At 36.0% G+C, this 27,554-nt stretch overlaps 1 protein-coding gene across 2 annotated transcripts in view; it reads right to left on the bottom strand.

Annotated features, from left to right (window-relative positions):
- LOC145668153 (uncharacterized) overlaps nt 1–27,554 on the bottom strand; it is a 1,131,027-nt gene that overhangs the window by 736,668 nt on the left and 366,805 nt on the right. The window lies entirely within an intron of this gene.

The raw sequence follows: 27,554 nt of genomic DNA, 5'->3' as shown, positions 1-27,554 counted from the left end.
CTTCTATTCGGTTGGGTTCTGGAATATACGGTTCTGCGGTGTGTATCTCCTTTTCTCCACGCACACTAGTTTTCGGTTGCGTGTTAAGCAAATCATCAAAGAAATCTTTCCATCTATTTAAGATGCTATCCGTGTCAGTGAGAACTGTACCGTCAGATTTCTTTAATATATAAGCACGAGGTTGATAGCCTTTCTTAAATTCGTTGATTCCCTTATACATGTCCCGGATGTTTTTATTTTTACTATTATCTTCAAGTTCCTTAATTTTAGCTTTCAGACAATCGCGTTTTTTTGTTCTAAAAGTTTTGGAAGTTTCCCGCCTGATATCTGCGAAATTTTGTGTAGTTATTTCATTCGGATTTTGTAGCCAGCGTAATTTTGCCTGTTTTCTCTTCTCTGCTAGTTTTATGCATTACTGGTCGAACCATGGTTTGTTCCTACGTATTTCCGCGTGTCCCAATTTTTCTTTTGCTGAAATTTTAATGCTATCTCTAATTTCAATCCAGTTATCCTCAACACTAGTGCACTCCGAATCTTCTAAAGCCGAGAATCTATTCGAAACTTCAATCTGGTATTTCTCTCTTACCTGGCTCTCTTCTAATTTCTTTAAATTGAATCTCTCCGTTTTCGGACAATGAATATTACCTTTATTCAACGATAACCTCTCTCGTATTATCGCTGCTACCAGGTAGTGGTCGGTGTCGCAATCAGCCCCTCTAAACGACCGGACATCAATTATGCTAGATTGCCTTCTTCTATCTACTAAAACGTGATCAATTTGATTATGTGTTTTCCCGTCTGGTGATGTCCAAGTGTATTTATGAATGTTGCGATGTGGGAATTTTGTACTCTTCACGATTAGGTTTTTGGATGTTGCAAAATTTACGAGTCTAATATTATATATATATATATATATATATATATATATATATATATATATATATATATATATATATATATATATATATATATATATATATATATATATATATATTCGTCTTCGTTTTGACAGAAGTCGAAAAATACTAAATTTGAGTTTACGGGTCTCTTAAAATAAAACAATTTACACTTTCAGTTTTACTAGAACCTTTCAATTTCAATTATGCCACTTCTGGCACTGTTGTCGATGTGTGTATCGAAAAGAGGACGGACAAGTTGCTGTGGACGAGAACCTTGAATAGTTGAATGCGGACAGGGTTGCCACAATGAATTATTTCACGGACTTCGCTGTACGCTGTCTTGTTAGTCATTCAAAGTAGCCTACGATCTTCCTTCGCCAAGATCTAACGACTGAATGACAAATTGGCAACACATCTGAGGTCATTCACTTCTTTTTCTAAAGCAAAGGAAGAGCTTCCTCCATAAAAGGGCGGCGGGGGGCATTTTTGCCGATCCCAAACGTTTCAGCATTCTTGCCAATTTGATGTCGAGAACATAATCCAAACAACCCCTGCGGGGCTTCTAACCCGTTCCTACTACTACTACTACAACTACTACTACATTAGATGTGGATCTATATAGTACAAGGGCAAACGTACTACTACTACTACTACATTTGCTGTGGATCTATATAGTACAAGGGCAAACTTATTTTAATGAAAGAAGTTTAATGAAAATTTTAAAACAATGATCGTTAAATCACTTTTTGAATATTATTTTTAATCTTATTTTAACGAAAGAAGTGTTATAAACATTTTTAAAAGTAGTAAAAAAAACTGTCCGTAGGCAGGATTCGAACCCTCGCCAAAAACATTTTCGTTACTAGCATGTTACGCTAGACCAATCGGCTACCAGAGCCGACAACAATTGTCCTTTGCTTTGTGCTATATGTAGATCATGTCTTGTGATATCGCATCTGTATCGACCAATCAGATCAGAGGATATGCTGAAACGTTTAGGATCCGCAAATATGCCGGCGGGGGTGGGGCCGAAGTATTTTTCACGTATTTTCCGAGTGCACACTTGAAACAGAAAGGTTCTACTGAGTTTACACTGTATGACGTCACAACTGAACGATAAACTCTACGAATTTCGCACTTTATGTAGGTTTTCAGGCAGTTATTTGGATTGAGCAATGGAACCTGTCTTTGCAACGACAAACTGCGCAGTTAATTGAGGTAAACGTACAGTTCTCTTAGTTGATACCTTGCTTTAAAAAGACGTACACCGCACAGAAACTCTGAGGCAAATGAATCAACACAAACGGCAACTGCTCAATAACCTGAACATACTAGTGGTGAACAAAAAGAAAAGATTTTTTGGTTTTCGGTTCTTAGAAAAACCGAAACCGGTTTTTGAAAAATTAAAAAAACGGTTTCGGTTTTATCCCAAAACCGGTTTCGGTTTTCTCAAAAACCGGTTCGGTTTTTCACCGGATTCGGTTTCGTTTTTTCTCTAAACCGGAAACCGAATCCGTTTCCACAGAAATAGTTTTGTTTTCCAAAAGTTTTCACCGAAACCAGCTTCGGTGAAAACCGAATCGGCTTTGGAGAAAACCGAAACCGGTTTCAGTGGAAAAACTTCGGCTTTTCTAGAAACCGGTTTCCGGTTTTTTAAAATTTAAATAAAAAACCGGTTTTGCCCATCCCTAGAACATACCCAACGCACTGTCTGCTCAGTTCATCGTTCAGTTTTTTATAAGCAGTTTTTGGCACAGTTGGACTACACAACAAAACTGAATGTGTATGTGCTCCTTTAAATAAATACAATAAAGTGAGCAGCGCAAAAACTGTCAAGTTAGGAATAGGAATATAAGACTAGTAAGAATATAAAAAGATATTGATGAACCGATTTTAGCACTGTTTGGGACTTTAAAACGGCTATATCTCAAAACTGATTAAGTTCAACTTAATTACTTCTAGTACATAACGACGATATACAATCACTGAAACCTTTACAACTTATAATTGCTCGTTACTACGGCAACCTCTATCTATAAGTACCTTGCACAGTACAGTACAAAAGTAATAGACTAGAATAGTAATAGCGAACATAATATGCATTGCATAACGTTACAACAGATAAATATAACTCTAGCATCAAAGAAGTTTAATTTTCTTCTGAAAAAGTCTCGAGCAGACTTTGAGCATTATGTAACTTTGTATCGATCAGTCAGTTCCGAGAGAGAGAGAGAGAGACAAAATAACATATTCAATGGGAGCAGACAGTAATAAAAGGATTTTTTTTTTTTTTTTTTTTACTCAATACGAAATTATGATGTATCATTATATTTGATATGCGTTCCACTCTTCTTTTGAGTATGCTCTACAAGTTTAATGAGGGAAAGATAACAAGCAAAACCCGAAGCAATCAGCTAACAAGTCAAGGCTCATTAAGCAAACATTAGGTCAAAGAAGCATGAACATTGCGCCAAATGATAGAAGTACAAGCAAGATGGTAATATACCGTAATAGTTTTTGCACAATGTTTGTATACTTTGTGCTAGTGTGAAGTCAAAGAATATTAAAACACAGTGTCATTAAAAAATAATAAAGAGAAAATAGAATGCAGTTAAAGTCTACCTTACAAGCGTATCACAACCAATTGATACATCTCATAAATTTAAAGAAAATTATATTAGTAAGTATAAATCCTCGTACATAATTTCCGTTCTTCTTCCTTTTTGTGTGAACGTAAACATTAATGTGTGCACGATAACAGCACCATCTGTTAAGATGAAATTGATATTGAACATTACACCATCATCAAGTTTTTTCATTATAACACGAGCAACACCGCAGTGCACAGAATGGTTAATGAGTTATAGAACAAAGTTATGATAAACACTTAAACACCAAGTTTTGTTCAACTATACATTGAGAAAACACAGTCTAGGATCTAATGAGAATTTTTGGATAATATGCTTTCCGGCGGGAACAATATGCCAAGTGTTGCACCACCGTACATAGAGTAGGAATGCACTGAAGGCAACCTAATACAGTAAGAAAATTGTTGCCCAACAGATTGGGGATGTTGTCTCCACCACCAGCTTTTATGAAAAGCTGGAAACATGAATAATTAAATTGTATAATTCTTTTATGTAATGCAAAAGATACTAAATTTTGGATGTAGCTTTAACAGGGTTAATGTTGTAATAATAAATGAAATACACAAAATACATATTTCAAAAGATGCAGCAGAATTTGGGTAGGTAGACTAGAATGTTAGGTCTTGAAGAATTGCAGTGGTTTTAAATGTAAAGTTCCTTCAATATGTCAGCTAATTACAATACCTTCAAGTATCGAAGTGTCTCCATGACGTGTCGTTTAACGATGTTTTCTCCGTCAAAATCTTACTCCCACTTCCTCGATAAACTCGGTGTTCGTGGTTTTATTCAGAGGCTGGTTTTACAAAACCCAACCCCTTTTTCTTCTTCTCTCCATAAAAGGCAACAAAACTTAAATGTTCGAGAACACCCACAGTCACGTTGTCTTGACGTAAAATAGAAAGTTCTAGAAGGTTTAGGACAAAAACCTCCAAAGTTCAGTACCACAAACATTACCCTCAATGAACCTCACAGGAGGTGACATCGTCCAACGTGAACTCACCAATATAGCTGATAACGTATAAAATAAGTATTTCCACAATAAAATAATGTTTATGTTTGCGGATATAAATCACTTCACTCAGTAAAAAGAGCATTATCTGGCATGTTAGTCAATTTCAGAATATTGACTCAACAAAGTGACAAAACAAAATATAGCTGACATATGACTCGAAGTGAAATGTGAAAAGTAGCAAGTAAGGGGAAAAAAGGCAGGACAAGGAATAAGGTGTAGACATGTGCAGGGTAAAGGACTTCTGCCATTGCATCTAGTTTAATGAACCAGAAAAGTATTACAAATTGCTTCAAAGAAGCTTGAGGCTACATTTCAAATATTCTTGAAGAAAGAAAAAAAAATAAATGTAAGTGACATCCACCAGAATCGAACGACGGACTTCCGGGACCATATCTCTCATCATGTAACATGGCCGCCCCCAAAATAATGTTTTTAGTCCATGAATCGAGAAAATCGCAGAGTCTGGACGAAAAACATGGAATCTGAAAAAAACTAAACGAATTTTTAAATAACTGATATCCAAAATAAACACAAGATGAGATCGTAATACCAAAAATAACCTGTAGATGGCATCTTAATACAGGTAATCACGATAAGTGTACAAACCCAGAAACAATGGCGCTGGCATCTTGTAGAAGGAATCGGTCGTTCGATAATGCAATCTTCCGACTCCAAAGGAACTGGTTAGTATGAATCAGTAACGAATCGAAGACTCGCAGAGTCAAGCAAGATGATTCACAACTCCCTGGGAGTACACTTGGCATCAGCATGGAGGAAGAAAATAAAGAAAAAATATAATGAGTGGAAATATGTTGTTACAAATTTATTATAAATGATTAAGATATGGTAAGTAAAAAAAAAACAGTAGTATATGTATATATATATTAATTTTTATAGAAATGATATCAAAAACATAAATTTTTAAATTAAACCTAGTACAATAAAAAAAATAGTTTAAGTGCAAGGAGATGAGAAAGCACACTTCGATAAAAGTAAACACGCTATAATATAGGTTGTAATTTAAAATATATTTATATTTAAATGCATTGAGAAAAGAATAAAGGGAAATCAAGTGACAATCAGCAAAGTAAAACTGAAAACAACAGGGGAAAGGTAAATCTTAAAGTGCAAATGGTCCTAGCACTAAACAGTAGGGAGGGAGGGATGTTATATTATGCAAGGAAGTAAATAGTGCAAAGAGAATGTAAAATATATTAAGCATATTTAAAAAAAAAACTCTAATTGAAGAAAATCACTCTAATTTGGTGTACGGGCTAACTAGCTAACCAAAGAAGATAGAAGATGGGGGAGGGGAATAAAAAAAAAACTGTGAAAGGGTTTCAACTCTCAATCCTCGAAAAAGAAAAACTTGAGGTGTTTTAAGTCTCAAGTGACCGAAGAATACAGGTTTATAGCGACCTGGGCTCGCTTGTGAGGGTGGAGAGAGTAGAACGAAAGACCATTACCACTGCTATATCTAACTAAACACGGACTAATTCGAAGAACTGTAGCAATATGTGATAATAACTGTAGTTTATAAGCTTGTAGTCCAGGAAATACCAGCGTAAAATAATCAGCAAACTGTCCGTAAAATAAAAAAAATACATCCATTTTTCTGCAATATGCTGGGAACAAATTCAAATTCTGCATCCATAATATCACTGTTAACAGAAGGTAGCGTAAAATCGAAGAAAACATATCGTAGTAGTCCAAACACAATGTCCAGTATATCATTATCCAAGTAGTAGATTTTATCTCGAGGATGGCGAAATCCAAATTGAAAGGTTATGTTGTATAACACAAATTTTATATTCACATATAAACAGTGCGTAAATAAATTAGTTATTTTGTTCCCCAAAAAGTATACACCAAAACCACCAAAAACATTAATATTTGTACATTTCCGTAGATTCACTCAATTTGTAATCGTCCTGTAGAATCATTAATCGTTCACTTACTGTCTGTAGCAAATATCATATTTTAACACAGTTGTAAATATTGTCCATGTAAATAACACAACTAACTAACTTCTTCGTCGCAAAATAATATATTCACCATACTAAGTTTCACATTAACTATAATAAAGTATTAGTTCCGTAGAATTGTTCTTAAGGTATTTCTTCACTTTTCTGGTAGCAAACTAGTATACGTGGAACAAAATCCAAAATTGTCCATCAACGAAACAATACAATGTCGTCATAGGCCATAAAAATAACTAAATTCAATACTTCATAATAATTTTCACTAACTTTTGTTATTCTTTCCTCCTTTCTCTTTTAAACGCAAAATATAGTGCCAATAAAATAAAATATATGCATATATGTACATTTATATATATTATTCCTTAAAATCCACCACAAAATATAAAATATAGATAGTAAAATCCAAATGTTCATAAGAATGAATTAAATAATCAACAAAAACAATAAAATAGATGCAACTATAATAAATAAGAGCAAAATGTTAAAACAGGTTAATAATACGTAGTATAATCATTCAAATATGACACTGACATAGGAATATTGGAAGATGATCGTGCATTTTCGGTGTTAGAAGTAGCAGGGGGAGGAGGGGGTGGCAAGCTTGAAGCACGAACAAGGTGAGGGTTTCTTCGAACAACAACACGTCGTTTGTACAGCTTAAACAGTAAGAAAAGGGCCAATAAAAGTAAAGTAATCTCAATAATGTGGACTACAATCCATAAAACGTCTTGATCCAATGAAATCTTTTCAGCTCTTGCACTACGAAAGCACAATGCACATAAGAAAAATCCTTGGCGGTGTAATAAATATGCAACCGCGACAGACAAAATGACATTCCATATCATAAGAAAAATTGGAATAAAATTTTCTCTATAATATATGGGCTTATAAGGGACAATAGGAGCCACAGAATAACTAGAAATGTTTAAATGAGGTACAGAAAATCTCCAATTAAGGTTCAATAAATTTGAGGAGTTAAAAACTTCATGAGACTTAAATCGTTGATTTAAATGAATAAAATTATTAGAAGCGAGAAATGCAGGGAACAAATGGAGAACTGTTGGGGAAACAGCATTAGGTTGAAAACATGGAAATACAGCTTTAGCAAATAGGTGGGCGTTTACTTTTAAAAGCATGTTGCAAGGTAGCGAAATCAAAAGAGAACCAAATCTTGCTTTTTCTGAAATGTCCATTAAAGTTGTATTAGCACCAGTAATCAATTGCACAGTAGAAGGTGGGTGAGTAAGAACATACGTGTGTGGTTTCAATTCCAAAAGTTGAGACTGCGTATTATCTCGGCATACATATGAACACGTAGAAATAATGTCATGAACTGTAGTTCCGAAAAACCCATTAAATATGCAACGTGCTAACTGTGAGGATACAGCTATATGAGAAGGAATTTTACATAAGTTAGAAACTTGAAGGTTACAAGAAAGTAAATCTGAACCAACTAAAGGTAGGGCCAAAACTTGTGATTGAAACACAACATAACTTGGTTCCAAGTTAATAGAGCAAGTCTGATTGTGGTAGCCGAAAGGTATCGCTTTAACAGAATACAACTTAAACAAAATGTCACGTTCTCTAAGAGGTACTTTAAGTTGAGCATAAATGTAAGTATCAGTGATTGTGCAGGATAATAATTTCACAGAGTAATACACATCAATATCAGAAGACGGTATCGCAAGTACCATTCGATGGGTAAACAAAGATTCTTCCAATAAACGTAACTGGGCTTCCAACACATCGTAGGGAACTAAAGTTGGGTCTAATTTTCCCAAGCGGCAACTTTGAACAGCTGTTTCATATTTTTGTAATTCTACCATCTTTAAAATATGCATAGCTAATTGATATATCTCGCCCAAAAGCGAAAAAAGTTGAAGTTGATTTCTATCAGAAAGGCTTTGCAATGATTTAGCTAAAATTTTGGATTGGTCAAGTAGCGTTTTCGAAAATACTTCCATCTTTTGAAAATTCTGGCCTAATTTTGATTGAAATTTTAAGAGTTCCGTAGAAGCATTATGAATATAAATAGAATTATGTAGTAATTGCTGACGAAGCTGTAAAACAGTTTCTTCCAATTTATCTTGTTTTTTCTGATAGGATGATAGTTGACCTTGCGTAGCTACACCACAACAATAGGAGAAAAGATTTCCTACAAACCCTAATAAAGCACGTTTAGAACGAGAACCTTCCTTATGCCTATACGGTTCGTTGATAGTCAACAAGTTATTTGCTAGGTGAGAATGTAGGGCATCCAAAGATGAGGCTAGACTACACGTCTGTATCGGGTAAGAGGAATTATCGGCACAATGTAAATCTTTAAACATAGATGAAGCAGGAATAGCCTGCGGAAATTCAAAACTTACATTAAAAAAAAGTGGGGCTGAGTGTTGATAAAGAACTTGCCCATGCAGTTCATTAAAATAGAATCCACTCGATATGGATACCTCTAAGTTTGATGAAACATATGCTACAAAGAAGCACAGGATCATCTGAAAGTATAATACAAAGAAACATACAAAATATAAAAACAAAAGAAAACTATTCCCTTAATATTACGATAATAATACAGTATAAATGTATAATTATTTAAAAAAAATCTACAATGTTTTCTCTTAAATAAGCTAAATCCAAGTTCGTTAGTGAAATAAAATACACCTGTTTAAAAAAATACTTGGAAAAAATAAGTTTTTTTTTTCAATAAACTAACATATATATGTCTCAGTTCTTTATTATTATTCCCTCTCTTCACATTAAATACGTAATTATTAAGTATCGAAGTCACACTAAATAGTATCAAACAACAAGCATCCAATATAAAATATAATAAAATATAAAATCATGTCATAATTCAGGTAAAATAAATAAATTAAGAATCCTAGGATTAGTCATGTCCATGAAAAATCAAAATTAGTAAAAGAAATCACAATAGGGATTTTTGAGCTCATAACTATGTAAATAATGTATTCTGAGTAAATAACAGTAGTTCAGGTAAATAAAGTATCAAAGATACAAAATCCATTTAATTGCAGATGGTGTTGGCAATTCACAAATTAGGCGTTAAGTCAAAATATGTCAAATTAGGGAATAAATAGTATCCAATGTAATACTATCAATATGTCAAATATTAGTTCATATGCGCATATGGAAAGAAAAAAAAATCCCAAATAATCAATTATGGATGGCCATTCCGTAATTGAAGGGAAAACGTCTAACAGAGATTAGATGTAAATTATCTCAGCGAGAGAAAAAAAAACACACAGTCTAGTCAAAGCTTTTTTTTTTTTTTAAACGGAGATATTCCCATTATATGTCTTATCTAGAATAAACTAAGCAGACTTATATTCAGTCATAGGAAAATAAATGGAAATATTGTCATAATAGAGATCTTTGTTGTCTTTGTCAAAAACGCAGAAAACAATTCGGTCAAAATCAGCTAAATTTTTCTCCAAAACATTACGTACTGTTGACAAAGCAATCTTCATAGCTTCAGTTTTGTCAAAATGAAATGCGCCTGTTCCTAAACATGGAATACTCAAAGTTCTATAATTGTTTTCGATAGCTCGCTGACAACAGTTGACATAACATTGACGTAAAATACGCTTATTGTTATCTCTTGGCGCACATGTAAATAAAACAATATCTGCTGGCAAGTTGAAACCAGGAGAAATTTTAACCTCACCAGGTTTCAAAGAACCCAGTTTTACACAAACTTCTCGTAATTGTGGCCCGGCTGCAAAATGCAAAGCACCGTCCACTCCTGAAAGAGGTGTTAAAGTTTCATTTGCAGCATTAACGACTGCATCACACTTCAGTGTGGCAATATTTCCATGATAAATACTAATTTTATCGTTAATTTCCTCATTATAATTATACAACGGTTTTTTCACCGGAAATCTATATTTCATTTGAGTAATAGTTGGTAACTTCAACACGTCGACCACAGCAAAACTTTCAGTAAATGGTTCAGATTCTATTGTTAATGCAGCATGATTAGATTCATTGGGTCGTTGATCTTCCGAGTCAGGAACACAATTACTAGCATGAAACACTTCTTCATCTTCTTCGTTCGGTGTGACATCTGGGTAATAGGGCTTCAATCGTGTAATGGCTATCGATTCGATCTTTTCCCTGCCTTTCGAAGTTTTATATTTAACAAAATAAGAATTAGCGTTGTCCTTTCGAACAACTATTGCTGGACCAAAGAAAACTCCTGAAAATGCTCTGGCGTGGCCACGACGTCTAGTTGGATCATAAATCCACACACGTTGACCCTCATTATACGTCACTGTTGTATGATGTTTCTCATATGACTTTTGTGATGTCCGAAACCTATCAAATAATTTATCCTGTGCTTTCTCTCTGATGTCGTGAAGGGTTATTAAACGTTCTTCGTTGGAAATATGAAAACAAGGTCCATTTATAATCGCTTGATGTTCTAAGTATGGTTCAAATCCATGAAGAAGATAAAATGGACTGTAAGATGTGGATTGATTCACAGTCACATTTTGAGAAAAGGTCACAGCAGAAACATGCTCTACCCAACTTCCATGGTTCATGGGATCCACTTTCCTTTTTAACAACGTTTCCAAATTCCGGACCATAACTTCCGTAAGACCATTCGTTTGATGATAGTATGGATTTATAAAATTCATCCTTATGTCCAAAATATTGCATAATTCCTGAAATAGGGAACCAGTAAATGCCGTTGATCTGTCCAGTACAATTTCTTTACAAAGGCCAAATCGAAGTATTACGTGATTATAAAGAAAATCAGCTAAAGTTGCTGCTGTCTGGTCACCAATAGTAGCAGTAACAACATATCTTGTATTATGATCAACTGCAATTGCTAAATATTTGTGACGTAAAATATTAGCGTCTGAGTATGGCCCACTTACATCTAATCCCAGGCGATAGAAGGGGGCCACCGATGGCATCATCTGAAGAGTTCCTGGAGGCGATCCTGGGACTTTCTTGTGGCGTTGACATACTTCGCACTGGCGGCACCGGGCAGCAATAAATTTCTTCATATGAGGAAAATATACAGTTCTCAGTAACAACTGGTATGTCTTGGAAAAACCAGAATGTGACGATCCCAACGTTGAAGTGTGTGCGAAAAAAAATACTTTTTCACGAAGAGTAGCTGGAATAACAACAAGACACTGTGGGCCAGATGGACCACGATGTTTACGATAAAGAATTCCATCTTTCATTTCATAACGCAACGCATGCCGTTCCGTGGTGTAATCCTGTAGATTTTGCCCTTCTAAAAACAAAATGATATCCTTGAAATATGGGTCCTTTCGCTGTTCTTCTTTCAATGTGTCATCAATTTCGATGTGGAAAACTCGCGGATCTTCAAGATTTTTCTGTTCGTCGTCGATGTCTCGAGGCGCTAACACATTTCTTGACAAACTGTCTACCAAAGTGTTCGACTTGCCAGGAATGTGTGAAATAGTATAGTTATACTGCTCTAATTCAGCGAGAATCCGTGCAAATTTAGCCACATTTTTCGTCTGACGAAGATACGTTAAGGCCTTACAGTCGGTTCGTAAATAAAAATGTCTACCTAATAAAAAGTAGCGAAAGCGTCGAAGAGTAAAGATCAATGCAGCTAATTCAAGTTCAAAAGGATGATATTTCTTTTCATGGGGACCCACAGCACGACTACAAAACGCAATAGGAACCAATGGAGCGTCTGTTTCGTCACTTTCAGGTTGTAGGATGCATCCAGAAAATCCATGGACACTGGCATCTGTATAAACAAATACGTCTCTATGCGGGTGAAATTGCATAAGAGTTGGAGCTGAACAAATGGCATCCTTAAGCCGCTCAAATGCCTGCTGCTGGACCGCAGTCCACTTAAATGGAACATCCTTTTTAAGCAGTTTTTGTAAATCTTCAGTTAAAGTTGAAAACTTGTCTATATAATTTCGCACAAAAGAACACAGTCCTAAAAAACTCTTCAGTTGTTTCTGAGTTCTCGGGCGCTTGTAATTTCGAATGGAATCCGTAATGCGATCAGAGATCGACACACCATGACAAGAAATAGTATGCCCAAGAAGTTCTAAAGAAAAGTGTCCTAACTTTGTTTTTTCTGGAGAAAGTTTTAGACCTCTACTTCTCAATCTCTCGAATAACTTTCGAGTGGTTTCAATAACTTCATCAATCGTATCCGATCCCCACACTATGTCATCAAGATAATAATACACGGAATATTTCTCCAAACCAGCAAGCGTTAACTTCATCAGATCGTTCAAAGCAGCTGGGGAAGTAATGCACCCTTGTGGTAACGAACAAAAACAATACTGCTGGTCACCAGGAATCGAAAATGCAGTATATAATTGACTCTTTTCAGTCAATTTCACTTGAAAAAAACCGCTCGAGAGGTCACTAATATTTATATACTTTTTTCCACTAGAACGTACCAAAATGTCTTGAATAGGTGGCACGGGAAAGACGGTGGGTACAATACAAGCATTCAACTGCCTAAGATCAGCAATAAATCTATAAGATCCATTTTTCTTACGAACTAAAATGATTGGGCTGTTGTAAGGGCTACTACATTTTTTAATAACCTTTTGTTTAAGTAACTGCTGCACTTGTTCATTAACAGCTTCACGTAAATGATACGGAATAGTGTATTGACGGACGTTTATTGGCTGGTCAGTTTTTAGTTGAATTTCATGCTCATAGTCGCGGGCTTGAGAGAAATCGTCCGGGGACCAACTAAAAACATCTTTAAATTCCGTTATTAGATCATAAAAACGTTGTTTTTCACTATCTGACAGTTCAGGATTCACATTTACTCTAGTACAGTCAAACTGATCAGTTTTAGTTGGTTGAGGACCATTTTCAAGCGTAAGGTTAGTACACAAATGTTCTTCCCTATCTTCTACCGCATTACCTAAGATCTTATTGCGCCATAAAAGAAATCGCTTCTTGGTGGGGTTAGTTACCCAAATATGTGAATTAATACTATCCACATATGACTCTTGCACTAACAAATTGACAGTACTTGCTAAAAACTTGTTAGGTTGCAACCAATTTCTAGAACCCACTAAATCAAAACATTTGGTGACTGGAACACACGTTTTTGTACGGGGTGGCAACCAAACGGAAGACAAAACCTTAAAAACTGGTGTGATTAAAGTTGCAAATTCATGAGACACATAATTAACATGAGGAGAAGTTGGCAACGTTGATGGCGGAATTTTTCCGAACCTTGTAACTTCTAAAGTCAAATCATTCTGATCTAAATTAGCCTTGTGTGCAAGCAAAAAATCCTGTCCAAGAAGTGGAGGATGTGTATACGTAGGAACTACTCTAAATGGATGACAAAAAATATGCGATCCCAACCGGAATCGAACTAGAGCTATCTTATTAACTGACAAAGTGTTCCCCGTAACTCCTTTTAAAAATGAACGCGTGCCCATTAACTTAGCACCACGTGGAACCATGTGAGAGCCTATACACGAAATCTGAGAACCAGAATCAAGAAGAATAGGGCCCTCTTGTCCACTTATAATAGCGTTAATATGTGGTAGAGTTCGTTCTATGTATATAGGGACTTTAACACGCTTAAGAGTCAATGGCCCTTCATCATCAACCCTGTGTACTAGTTTAAATTGCTCCTACAATGCTGAGCAAAATGATTCTCTTTGCCACATTTGTGACAAATTACAGGACGTCTATTGAAATTCCGTGAATTGCCACTATTATTGTGATCACGAGACTCACTGTGTTGTGATCTCTGGCCATTCCCCCTACGAGAGGAAAAGTTACGTCTAAAGTTGTTATTATTATTATTACGTCTAAATGAGTTGCGCTGGTCAGTATTTTTTTCACTCTCATCCACTTTTAGAGTAAGCTGATTTAGCTGTTTCTGAATTGCAGCTAACTGATCTTTGTACTCTTCTCTCGTCTGTGAAGCGGAAACAGGAGAGTTCAAAGTCCGAGTCGGAACTTGAGAAGGCTGAGTTTGCACTAAATGTGTTTGTTGCACAGCTGTAGTCTCCGGAGGATTTAACTGAATCGAAGAATTTGCTAGGAATGGATTTTTCTTCATGATTTTCTCTATTGCTTTACGTTCAAGCAACACACGAGCTTTTTCTTCCTCAAGTAAATCTTGAAGCAATGCTTCCACAGTATCGTATTTCTTCTTTATTGCTAACCGCATGTATTCAGGAATAAGTCCGTCTATAATGAGCTGAATTTGTTTCGAAACCGGAGCATCTTTGTCATTACGAAGTATAAGGTTTCTCTTAGCATATACGTACGAAACTACAGATTCAGTCTCATTCTGCTCACGTGCCCTCATTTCCTGTTCCGTTAACTGAGGTAACAAAGAATTCTTAAATGCATCAAGAAACCTTTGTTTAAATTGCGCGTATGTCATATCAGGGAAGTCTGACTGTTTCGAAAGTGTGTCAAACCAATAACCCGCAGGACCTTTCATCAAAGAACCTAAAATCCACTTCTTTTTCAAATCCGACCAGTTATTCACCTGGGCTAATATTTCAAAATGATCAACATATCTCTCTACATCATCGCCTATCCGCCCATAAAATGGTTCTGGCCTGAGAATATGTGACAAAACCCCTATGTTATCTGTCTGTCCACCTTCAGCCATGTCTGATTGAAAGAAACCGTCACTATTCTGAAAAACCGAAACAGAGGGATCTTCTATACTAGATAGCGAGTGGGAAAACCGTAAATTTTCTTTAAGCTTATCTAAACACTTTCTTGTAAAATGAACACGTCCAGGAGAAGAGGAAGCAATAGGTTCAAAAAATTCAGTTATATCTAATTCATCACTAATGTTATAGCCTTCTGCAAAATGACGCAACATAAAAATATACTAATTATAAGCACAAATTAAATATAGCATATTAAAATTACTTTACACCAAACCACCAGACCAATTTCTGCTAGAATTCAATTACGTAGAGCTGCAAGGTACTACAGAGAAGGAAAAAAAAAACACAGCATCAATTCCACCATGTTGCACCACCGTACATAGAGTAGGAATGCACTGAAGGCAACCTAATACAGTAAGAAAATTGTTGCCCAACAGATTGGGGATGTTGTCTCCACCACCAGCTTTTATGAAAAGCTGGAAACATGAATAATTAAATTGTATAATTCTTTTATGTAATGCAAAAGATACTAAATTTTGGATGTAGCTTTAACAGGGTTAATGTTGTAATAATAAATGAAATACACAAAATACATATTTCAAAAGATGCAGCAGAATTTGGGTAGGTAGACTAGAATGTTAGGTCTTGAAGAATTGCAGTGGTTTTAAATGTAAAGTTCCTTCAATATGTCAGCTAATTACAATACCTTCAAGTATCGAAGTGTCTCCATGACGTGTCGTTTAACGATGTTTTCTCCGTCAAAATCTTACTCCCACTTCCTCGATAAACTCGGTGTTCGTGGTTTTATTCAGAGGCTGGTTTTACAAAACCCAACCCCTTTTTCTTCTTCTCTCCATAAAAGGCAACAAAACTTAAATGTTCGAGAACACCCACAGTCACGTTGTCTTGACGTAAAATAGAAAGTTCTAGAAGGTTTAGGACAAAAACCTCCAAAGTTCAGTACCACAAACATTACCCTCAATGAACCTCACAGGAGGTGACATCGTCCAACGTGAACTCACCAATATAGCTGATAACGTATAAAATAAGTATTTCCACAATAAAATAATGTTTATGTTTGCGGATATAAATCACTTCACTCAGTAAAAAGAGCATTATCTGGCATGTTAGTCAATTTCAGAATATTGACTCAACAAAGTGACAAAACAAAATATAGCTGACATATGACTCGAAGTGAAATGTGAAAAGTAGCAAGTAAGGGGAAAAAAGGCAGGACAAGGAATAAGGTGTAGACATGTGCAGGGTAAAGGACTTCTGCCATTGCATCTAGTTTAATGAACCAGAAAAGTATTACAAATTGCTTCAAAGAAGCTTGAGGCTACATTTCAAATATTCTTGAAGAAAGAAAAAAAAAATAAATGTAAGTGACATCCACCAGAATCGAACGACGGACTTCCGGGACCATATCTCTCATCATGTAACACAAGAGTCAGTGGCGGATCTAGAAGGTAAAAACTGGAGGGGCAGCCAGTACCCACATTACGATAGGTATATATAAACTTTCAAAAATAGCATAAGTTATTTTGTCACTGAAAAACTGGTGGGGCTAGGCTCCCCGGCTCTGGCCTACATCCGCCACTGCCAAGAGTGGAATGCATCGTCGTCAGACGGCAGTGTCCTACTTAAAATACCCGTATTCAAGATTGTATCACAAGCCTCAAGATACATGCTGCTTGCACATGCGGACGGACGTGCAGTACTGCCTTAAATAGGAGTGTTTCACTTTTATTTTCCAGTGGAATGACTTAATCTTCTAATTTCTGACATTTTGGTTTAATTAGGCGCTATACATGGTGGCCCATAAATTATATATATGATGCTGACTATAGTATTTGTAATTCTGAACAAAAACTTTCGATATGACAACACTGTGTAGCCTGAGAGTAGGGATAACAATGTGTTCGTTTGTATTCTGTTAAGTGGCCAGTTCAATCTCCCGATTTCACTCCAACTGACTGTTTATTATGCAGGGTGTCTATCGGTCACGAAAGTCATGAAAAAGGCACGAAATCAGAAAACGGTCATGAAAGTCAAGAAAAAGTAACGAAATTGAGCTTTTGGGTCACGATTTTTTTTATCTGTACAAATATTAGCATAGACTGGAAAATTTTGTTCTATAAAACGTCAAAATTCACCAGTAAAAATGTCCATGGTCGACTTTAGACGGTACCAAATCACAAGCAAAGCACGCTTCTATTGCATACATGAAAATTCGACCGAATTCGCAACCAAATTCGCTCTTAAGAATATTCCTAAATTTTATGGTTTGGGGAAAAAAAGGTCACGAAAAAGTCACGAAAATTCATTTTGGAATTTTAGTAGACACCCTGTTATGGGATATTTTAAAGGAGAAAGAGTGTCAACGTCACATATGTAATTTGATCGAACTACGTGAAGCTATCACAGAAGATTTCCACAGGATACCAGTATGTTGCTCTTCGTCTCCACACATATATCGATTGGGATGATGTATAGGTGGAGTATGGCATGGAGAACAGAGATTGAAATTCTTGTAACAAAATGTATAAGAGTAATGTGTTTATGTTCATTTTTATGTCCAAGTTATGTTGCTAGTTCCTTTTACTGCAGTCTTTGAATCATATATAATTATGAACCACACTGTATATTTGGTCGGTGTTTGATTCCTGGTGGGAGCACATGTTATTCAAATCCCACATTAACCTTTAGGTCCTCTCTCATATGGCTGGTTCCAGTGAATAACCGGCTTTTTTTTTTTAATTGAGATTTTACAGTTCTTTTGGTGAGTTCTCCATCCATTATGTGAAGCGGCTAAGGCGAATTCAGAAAATTAAGGAAGTTACAGCATTTGGTAATGTGAAACTTAGCCAGGTAACTATTGTAAAAGTTACCTTTAAGCTGCTCTCCTGTAAAATTTACTTTTCCCGACTTAGCCGGTTATTCAGCATATATCATCGATGCTGAGCGGGAAAATAGATTCCCAATTAACAAACCAACCATATCGGGTAATGAATGGATATTGTGTTGTATTATAGCTTCTCCATTTCTTTATTTGTACTATCTCTCTGCACGATATAATTATTTTCTTCTTGATGACTCTCCGCTTGTGTTCATTCTTTACGTTAGCGCTCAGTTTTCTCATCCATATAGTAGAACAGAAATTTTATATTTCTCTAACTTTCTAATTATGCTATGAATAAACATAAGAAGTCCTACAGAACGGCTCTGTCCGTCCATCTGTCGACTGGTGTCCGAAATCGAAACCATTTACGGCTTCAATGTTAATACAACAAACAACATTAACAGATAGCAAAAATGAAATGAAATCTTTCAGTTTAACGTCCCACAATTATGCCCATTACGCTAAGGGGGAAGATGATTAAGACATGTGAATGGTGATGGGAGAATTAGTGTAATGTGAAAGTGGGAGGAAACGGGAGTACCCCCAGAAAACTCACGGACACTGCTTGGAATGATGGTATGCGCAATTGAACTGAGAGAGTAAATTCTACTTACGAATTTACTATTAGCATCGTGAGAGGTTAGTTTGCTCAATAACTCGTCTGTGTCAAGTTTAATCAAGAAGAAATAAGAAAAGTACTATTCAATTCATTAACTGACCTAAAAAAAAGTCCTCGATTCAACTCGTATGTGTTACAAAGCATATTCTTTGCCAAAGGTTCCATGTAAAGTTCATATTTCATTATCATCTTCAGTGCTAGATCGTATACATTCTTAGTGGCTGATAGTGTTATTACTGTAATTTTATCTATGTTTACGTGCATAAACTACTCTAGTTTCAAACAAGGGGAACACAATCTGTGAACCGAACTCAGAAGCTCCCGGCGTGTAAACTGTTGCCTAGCCAAGCCCATCCCTAGCCGTACTCGGCACTAAAGCCTGTGACAAACATCTTGGCATTTCAGCTAAACGAATAAAACACAAGCTCTGATGCGACGTTGCCACGTGGTAAAGGGGTGTGGCTATAATTAAGCAGAGGAAATACAGCGCGATCAGGTGGCAGTGGATAGACGTGGATGTGTACAAAATAAACATGGCAATACCGCAGGCCTCTTATTTTTTGCTAGCAGCATTTAAAGGGAACTTCGATCGCTGCCTTCAAATTCCAAGATGTTTGTCACGCCGTTTAGTACTGACATACTTATGGACGCTTCGCTAGCAAAAATTTTTGGTAGTCCCTAGATCAGGGCTCAGGGTCCCTGGCGAATGACCCAGAACCACCTCTTCCAAATTTTGCAAATGAATATGTTGCCCCACACTTAAAATTTTGTGACGGGTTCATAGGACCATTTCTTAAATTTTGGAAAGTGTCAAAGCTATAAAATTGGTATGGTACTATAGTACCGGGATATGTGTCTCTCTAAGTTTGGGTGGTCCACCTTGTTCCCTTTTCTGGGTTTTAAAAAATATTAAATTTGGAAGATTTCTGACGTTTTTTTATAATCCTCTTTGATGAGGCCTTATCACGTTATATAGTTATATGCTTGATCACAGCAGGCCCGCAACCAGCCACAGTGGTTTGGGGGGGGGCATGAATATGTTTTGGGGGGCCAAGTCATTAAACATTCTCTTATAAATATCTACATTGTGTTTTTTGTATTAATAATAGCATTTTGTGTTAAGGTCTGGAGGGGCCACGAAAAGTTTACGGGGGGCCAGGCCCCCTAGCGTCCCTCTAGTTGCGGGCCACAGTGGCCTATTCTCTCATAATACATGGGTACATTAACGCACCCTTCTTATATTTCGAGAGGGGCACATTGGTCCACCTTTCAATTTGGGAATTGTCAAAAAAAATAGTAAATGTTCTCTAGGACTCGAATATATAACTGTAAAATTGTTTGCTCCTGCTAATCCATTTTATGGGTAAAATATTGTCAAAATATTTGAATTGTCATGTGCTCACCACGTGGTCAATTATTGACGTAATTCTTCGTTTTTGATAAGCCTTTATCACGTTATATGTGGTTGAGTACGTGGGTCAATTCTCTTACATAAGGCACAGGCATCTTGATGCCCCTCTTAAACTCAAGGAGGGGTGTATTGGCTCACCTTAAACTTGGGACATATCAATACAGTAAATATTGGTAAATGTTCTCAAAGACTCAAATATAAACCTTTGTAAATTTGAGTGGTCCATGTTGTTTCCTGATATGGGTAAAATAATAATAATAATAATAATAATAATAAATTTGAAAGTTTGTGATCTAATTTACCCTATAAGGTGTGATTCTATCGTAAAGATGAATACAAAGTCCCAATTTGTGTCATTGGAAATGAGTACTCTGAAGTACTCTTCTCAAATTTTGGGAAAGGTACATTTGGCCCACCCTTTGCCAAAAATGAAAATTGGTAATTGTTCTCTAGGATTTGGGGATATATTTTTTCTTCTAAATTTGATGGTCACGTTGATTCCTTGCAAGGTAAGACATTGCCAAAATTAAAATTGGGAGGATTTCGACCTCTCTAAGATGAGAAATTTTATTATATCGTTATGATCATACTTGTCAGTACAAGACATACTGCAATGTCCTGTACTTATCCATAATTTCCTTTTTTTAATGCCTTTTATTGTTTTGTACTTTTTAAAAAGTGGGTTAATATATTGTTTTAAAACTTTACTAAGTATTTTGTTTTGCATCATTTCAAAGGAGGTAACCGCACTGCCTCGTCTTGAGAAGGTGTCATGGAAGTGATACAGTTTGTCTCGTATCTAATCACAAAAACTGTCTCGTCTCGGGATGTGTATCGGTTTCTATTAGAAGAGCTCTGGCTCATTTAGTATCTCGTCAGTCGTCACACAAATATTCTTGTCTTATCTCGAAAAGTGTACCTGTTTCTATTCGAGGAGCCCTGTCTCGGTCTTGTATCTCGTCACGCAAATTGTCTCTTCGTTTCTACTGCAGACTGGTTCCGGAAAGACATCAGCTTATATTTTGCCTGCTATTGTACATATAAATAACTATCCGAGGCTTGCACGAGCTTATAGACCAATTGTGCTAGTTGTAGCTCCAACATGTGAATTAGCTCAATAAATTCAGAAAGTGGTCACGGAATTTGGGACTTCGTCACACATCCGTAATACGTGCGTTTTTGGCAGTACACCTAAAGACCCCAGGCAAGACCAGAATATTTAATAATAAATATAGGTACAGGAATTAAAATTAAGCATCACAGGAAGCTGCTTATTGCTTTATCGGCTTTAGAAGTAGCATGTTAGCGCTCGGCGATTTTTACCAGTACTCTGGCCTCGTGAGGTCATTATTGGCACCTAACGCCGTCTCTGCCCAGGGGAAATGAAAAAATTCGAATTCGAGCCTAAAGCTATGCTCAAAAATTACATTGTAAAGTGAGCCCCAATCACCAACAGATGGCTTGAATTATTAACTACAGAATAATTCGTACTTTCCAGGTAGTTTTTTTTTTTTTTAAATGTTGAGAGACTTTTTATTGCTGGAATTTCAGGAGTAAAATTACGTTGTTTTCAGTGAATAAAACAAAATAACCAAAAAGTGCACGGATTATCCTCAGAATATACAGTATACTTAGTTGTTTTATATATATATATATATATATATATATATATATATTGAATATTTCATTTTCTCGAAATTAATTCAATTATTGTGAATATTATCTCTCTCTACAAAATACATTGGAAGGATAGGAAATACGTGACGCCATCTGATGTTGATAATCCAACTTTTACTTATTTTAAGCGGTTTAACCCTTTTGAGACTTCCAGTTTTTTAAAGGTAATTTTAGACTTCCAGTCAAGCAGCTATTGCGTCGCTACTATTTATCGTAGGATCATGGTTGATATTTCGTTTTGTTTAGGACGAAGCAGTGTTTCCAACTGTACCAGTCAAATTTCCCTAATATGTACGTAAGACAATAAAATTAACGCCCAAAGTGAGAAAAAGGATTTTTCTTTAAAGAAAATTTCCCGTTTCCCACAGTTTTAATTTCTCACTTCCGGTACTAAACACGAACATGCAAATGTTACCAAAAAAAAAAAAAAAAGAATACTTCATTCCGAACAAAACGAGGTATGGGCCATAATCCTGGGGTAAATAGTCTTGGTGCTAAAGTTCATTTACTATTTTCCCATTTTTTCCTAATAACTACTAATCTATTGTTATTCAATAAGCTCTAGTGTAAAGACTCTTTATCGTAGGATCATAGTACCTACCTCATTGTGTTCGTAATGAAGCAATGTTTCCAACTGTACAGCTCAAATTGGGAAGAAGAGATTTTTTGTCAGGAAAAATCACTTTTTCGGGAATTTGTTCCCCCAGGTACATGCTAGCGCCACGTGAGTGGTACAGTTTAAAACGTTGCTTCATTACAAACAAAATCAGGTACGAACCATGATCTTACGACAAATTGGGCTACTTTATAAGCCACTATAACTAGCTATATATATAGCACTATAGCTATATATATAGTACTAAACACATTGACTAAAAATTGAAGGGGCAAAAATCACATTTTTTTTTAAATCTCTATTTGCCCTATGATCATGGTTCGTATCTCGCTTTGTTCGGAATGATGCTACGTTTTAAACGGTACCACTCACCTGTCTTTCATGTTCCTGAGGGGAGGAATTCCCGGAAAAGGAAAAAATCGAAAAATCTCATTTTTTCCACTTTGGGTGGGATATTCCCGCTTCTGGTACATAATAGGGAAATATGAGTGGTACAGTAGTTGGAAACATTTCTTCATTATGAACACAACGAGGTACAGACCATGATCCTAATATTAATAGCGATGTGTCGGGATTTAAAAAAAAAAAAGCTCTAAAATTTACTCTTTTCTTTTTTCCTTCGTCCATATTTGTGACGTCACTCATCGCATGCAAAATGCTCATGCCAAGCATCGTACGCATGACTGCGAAATGTCGATGAAACATATTCTTTGATGCTTCCCGGTTTGAATGGATGCAAAAATCCGGTGTGAAAAGCTTTATTAGAGATTTGTAAAGCAAATTCCGAAAGTCGACGCCATGGTACACATCTGTACCAGAAGTCACCAAAGGGTAAATGTTTTGTTGTGAAAAGGTAATATACAGGGTCCGGCAAAAAAAAACTTCCGGAGATCGCTGGATGGACGTGTAACAGCCAAGGTGGGTAATGTTGCCATTACCGTCCCTTCCCAGAAAAACTAAATCTTTGAAAATCAGGAAAGAAAGTTTTAAGTTCCCTTCCCTCTACTCAAACAAGTAGCCCCTCCGAGAAGAGTTTCCCGGGCCAGGTATGTGGTTTACAACGCCGCTTAACGCACGTAAAAATGTAAGCTACTGAAAGAGAATGGTATGCTAAAGTTCAACAAACAATAATAATAAGTCTTCAAAGGTTGCAGGAACATAACTCTACTTGATAAACAACACAAAAGAATTCCGATAACATTAACAAATTTTATTATTATTGTAAAAAAAATATATATATAAATAAACGTAATGTTGAATCTAACAACGAATTTGTAAAGTTCGTAAAAGTTTGTCCGATTTTGAAAAATATTTTCAACTACTAGTAGATTTAAACAATTTCGATTCATGCAAAAACCACAAGAAATTTATAATTACTGAAAAATTTATCAGGCACATGTTGCATGAAGTAAAAAGTCCAAGATGGCTCCTGCCTTATCACAAGACATATTCAGCATAAACCATATTTGAAATACACATATTTATATTATAGAAATTCAATACCAATATTTGAACTGATGGTTCAATTAGAATATTTATCAATTTTCTATCTACATTTTTTTTATATATACATATATATACTCACGGAAAAACCCAGAATAACTTTAAATTCACAAAATAAAATATACTACACACAATATTACATATGGTGTAACACATACCTAGCGAAGAGAACAAGTGACGGGCCCAATCACTTATTTTCAAAGCTCCTTCATCGGAAGGATAAACAACCAATCAAATTTAAGTATAGCAATCACATGACATTAACAAAAGACTAACCATAATACCAGATCATTTAAATTAAGAAAACACCAAACTCTATATCCCAAAAATATACTGTAGTGGAATAGAGGGAGGAAAAAGGAAGGTGAATAGGTTACCAAAATAATAATAATAATAATAATAATAATAATAATATAGAATGAAACAGTATAGAAGGAAACAGCGCTGTTTCTAATCTTAAATTAAATCCCTTTTTCATTCATTTTACTCTATAATACCAATGTAAAGATCACTACGGCACAACATCCCCCTCCAAAAAAAAAAAATTCTTCAGAATATTTTTCATTTTATACCAAAAAAACATATGTACAATACAATATAGTAATGAGCATGAGATGAAATGATGATGAAAAGAGTTAGTAGCGAATGAATGATGATGAACATGAACAATAAATATACAATTCAAGAAACAACAATTTTCCTTACACGTTTCCACCACACACATTTCTGGGCTCTCTGTAGAGCTTAGCTAAAGTAGTATGTGTCACGACTATTTTATTATCATTTGTTTTGCATTTTAATGTATTTGCCGTAGGTTTAGCAATTACAGTAACAGGACCCCACCAATTAAAGGCTAATGATTTTGTAAGCTTATCCTGTAGGGATGACTTTTGCTGTGATTTGATCAAAACACGATCACCGACAGCAAAGGTGACAGGAACAGTACGCATATTATATATCCTTCGTCTCTCTTCCCAAGCTTTGTGCATGTTTTCTAAAGCTTGCTCCCATATAGTGGCATTATTAGGGCCATCAATATCTTCAGAGGAAATTTTCCACTTAACCATCAAGGTATCAATAGGATCTCTCCCAAGAAACAATCTAAATGGAGAAAATTTCAACTCTGAATGTTCAGCAGTATTTAGAGAAAACTGCAGTTGGTTTATAAAATATGCCCATTTCTCCTGTTTTCCATTCAAGTAGGATTTCAGGCTAGTTTTTACTAATCTCACGTATTTCTCGACTGCATTTCCACCAGGAAAGTAAGGAGAGCTCCTAATATGTCTTATTCCATTTCCAAAAAGGAAATTCTTGAATTCTACGGAAGAAAAACACGGACCCCTATCGCTCGTAAGAGAACGACAAAATCCGAAACGACAAAAAATATCATTCAGGGCTTTGATAACAAGCTTGCTCGTTGCATTACGTAAAGGAACTAAATGAAGGAATCGAGACGCATTATCGAGACAAAGTAGAATGTATCGGTATCCATAACTACACGGGAGAGGCCCAGCCAAATCTACGTAGTTATGGCCATTCACCTCAGAACAATATTCTGAGATCAACTGCCCTTGAGGTAGATAATTTCGAGCCTTCGAGAGTTGGCACTCATGGCACCCCCTCACATACTCTCGAACTTCCTCGTACATGTTCTTCCAAGTAAAATACTTGGAAATTTTCTTGTAACTCTTCAAAATCCCAAGGTGAGCCCCATTGGGTAACATCGAATGATAATAACTTAATAACATAGGGACAAGTAAACGGGGAACCAAAACCTTATAAGGTGAATATTTCGCCTTAGTATTTTGATACAAGATATCCTTCACAATCTTATAATCTTGGTATTCCCCACCATGTTCAACCACCTCCCGATAGATATCTTTAGTATCAGCTTCTGTTCGTTGATGTTGTACAATATCGGTATGTGACAGAGGTAAACTCCATAGACTAAACATACAATTCTCCGCGGAATTAATGGAACAAGGATCAACATCTACATCCGTGGGATTAATTTCATAAATCCGCGTCAAAAAATCCACTTGAAAATTCTTCGCACTCGAAATGTGCACAATTTTGAATTTAAATTCAAATAAATTCTGTACTATATTACCATAACGACCTAAATTCTTCGGATTACGTAACATGTGTACGAGAGCATTATTATCTGTAAATATAGTAAATTCGTTACTCAAGAATGAACGAAACCGCATCACCGCATTATATATGGCAAGTAATTCCAATTGATATATTGTTCTATTAAAATCAGCGGGTTTTAAAGTCTTACTGAAAAACCAAACTGGTTTCAACAAGCCCTCGTCCGTTTTCTGAGACAAAATTGCGGCTTGAGATCTCAACGTAGAATCTACATGCAAATAAAATCTTTTATTTAAATTGGGGATGGACAAAATAATCTGTTCTTCAAAAGCTCGCTTTATTTGCTCCAAGCAAGAGTCCTCTCTGGGACCCCAAACAAATTTCTCACGTGGAGAACGCATTTTCGATAAGGGTTCGATAAGGCCCGCGAAGTCATTACAAAAACGAGAATAGAAGTTTAAAAAGCTCAAAATCTTCACAAGGCCACGTCGGTTTTGAGGGGGTTTAATATCCCTAATTGCTTGTAGCCTTTCGGGTAACATCTTAATCTCACCGTCCTCGATCAAGAAGCCCAAAAATTCAATTTTTGTCCTCAATATCTTACATTTGTCGGGAGAGAGAGTGAGGCCTCTGTTCGAAAAACGAGAGAGAACTTGTTCAAGCATGGAATTGTGTTCCTCAATAGAACGTCCATATACGACAATGTCGTCCGCGTAGAATTCAACTCCCTTTCCCCTCAAGTCTCCCAATATATCATTAAGAGCCCTCATTAAGGCCTGTGTCCCAATGCAGATTCCCATCGGTACACGCCGGTATTCATATAATTTGTCTTGTACAGCGAAGGCGGTGAGCTGTCTACTCTCAGGGGACAGCTGGACCTGGAAGAAAGCTCGACGGGCATAGAATATTGACATAATTTTTGCATCAGAAAGCGAACTAATACACTCGTCCAGGTTCGGACACGGGACCCCATCTCCACAAATGATATTGTTCACCCGAGCGAAATTTACTACTAGCCTGGAAGATGAATCCCTATTCTTAACAAGAAAACAGGGAGATCTAAACTCAGAGAGTGAAGGACGAATAACATTATTTTCCAATAATTGTTCAATAATATGGGATAATTCCTTCTGCTGAGTTCTCGAAAACGGGTACTGTCTCTCACGTATCACTTCATCTGATTTTCTTTGGATATGGTATACAAAATCACTAATGCAGCCTATACGATGAGTGATCACATTATCATATTTACTCAATAACCTATCTACATAAGCCCCTAAACTCTTGTCTTGTTCCAATAACTTTTTATCTATACCATCTATAATTTTCTTTCTCTCTTCTACAGTAATATCCCACTTACTCTCATCACCTGACTGTAACATACATAACAATGGATCGCCCCCTATTTCATTATCATAATTGACATTATTGACATCAAAATTCACACGTTTCCCACAGACGTTTTCGTCATTTACGTTACAAGTATCAGGTCGCGAAGAAGGCCCAGGTACGGGCTCATTTTCTAACATTGAAATATTATTTTGAAAAT

This window comes from Thermobia domestica, chromosome 13, assembly GCF_964235325.1.
Source record: "Thermobia domestica chromosome 13, izTheDome1.hap1.1, whole genome shotgun sequence".
NCBI lineage: Eukaryota > Metazoa > Arthropoda > Insecta > Zygentoma > Lepismatidae > Thermobia > Thermobia domestica.
Note: the sequence above shows the minus strand (reverse complement) of the source record. Positions and strands in the feature narration are given on the sequence as shown.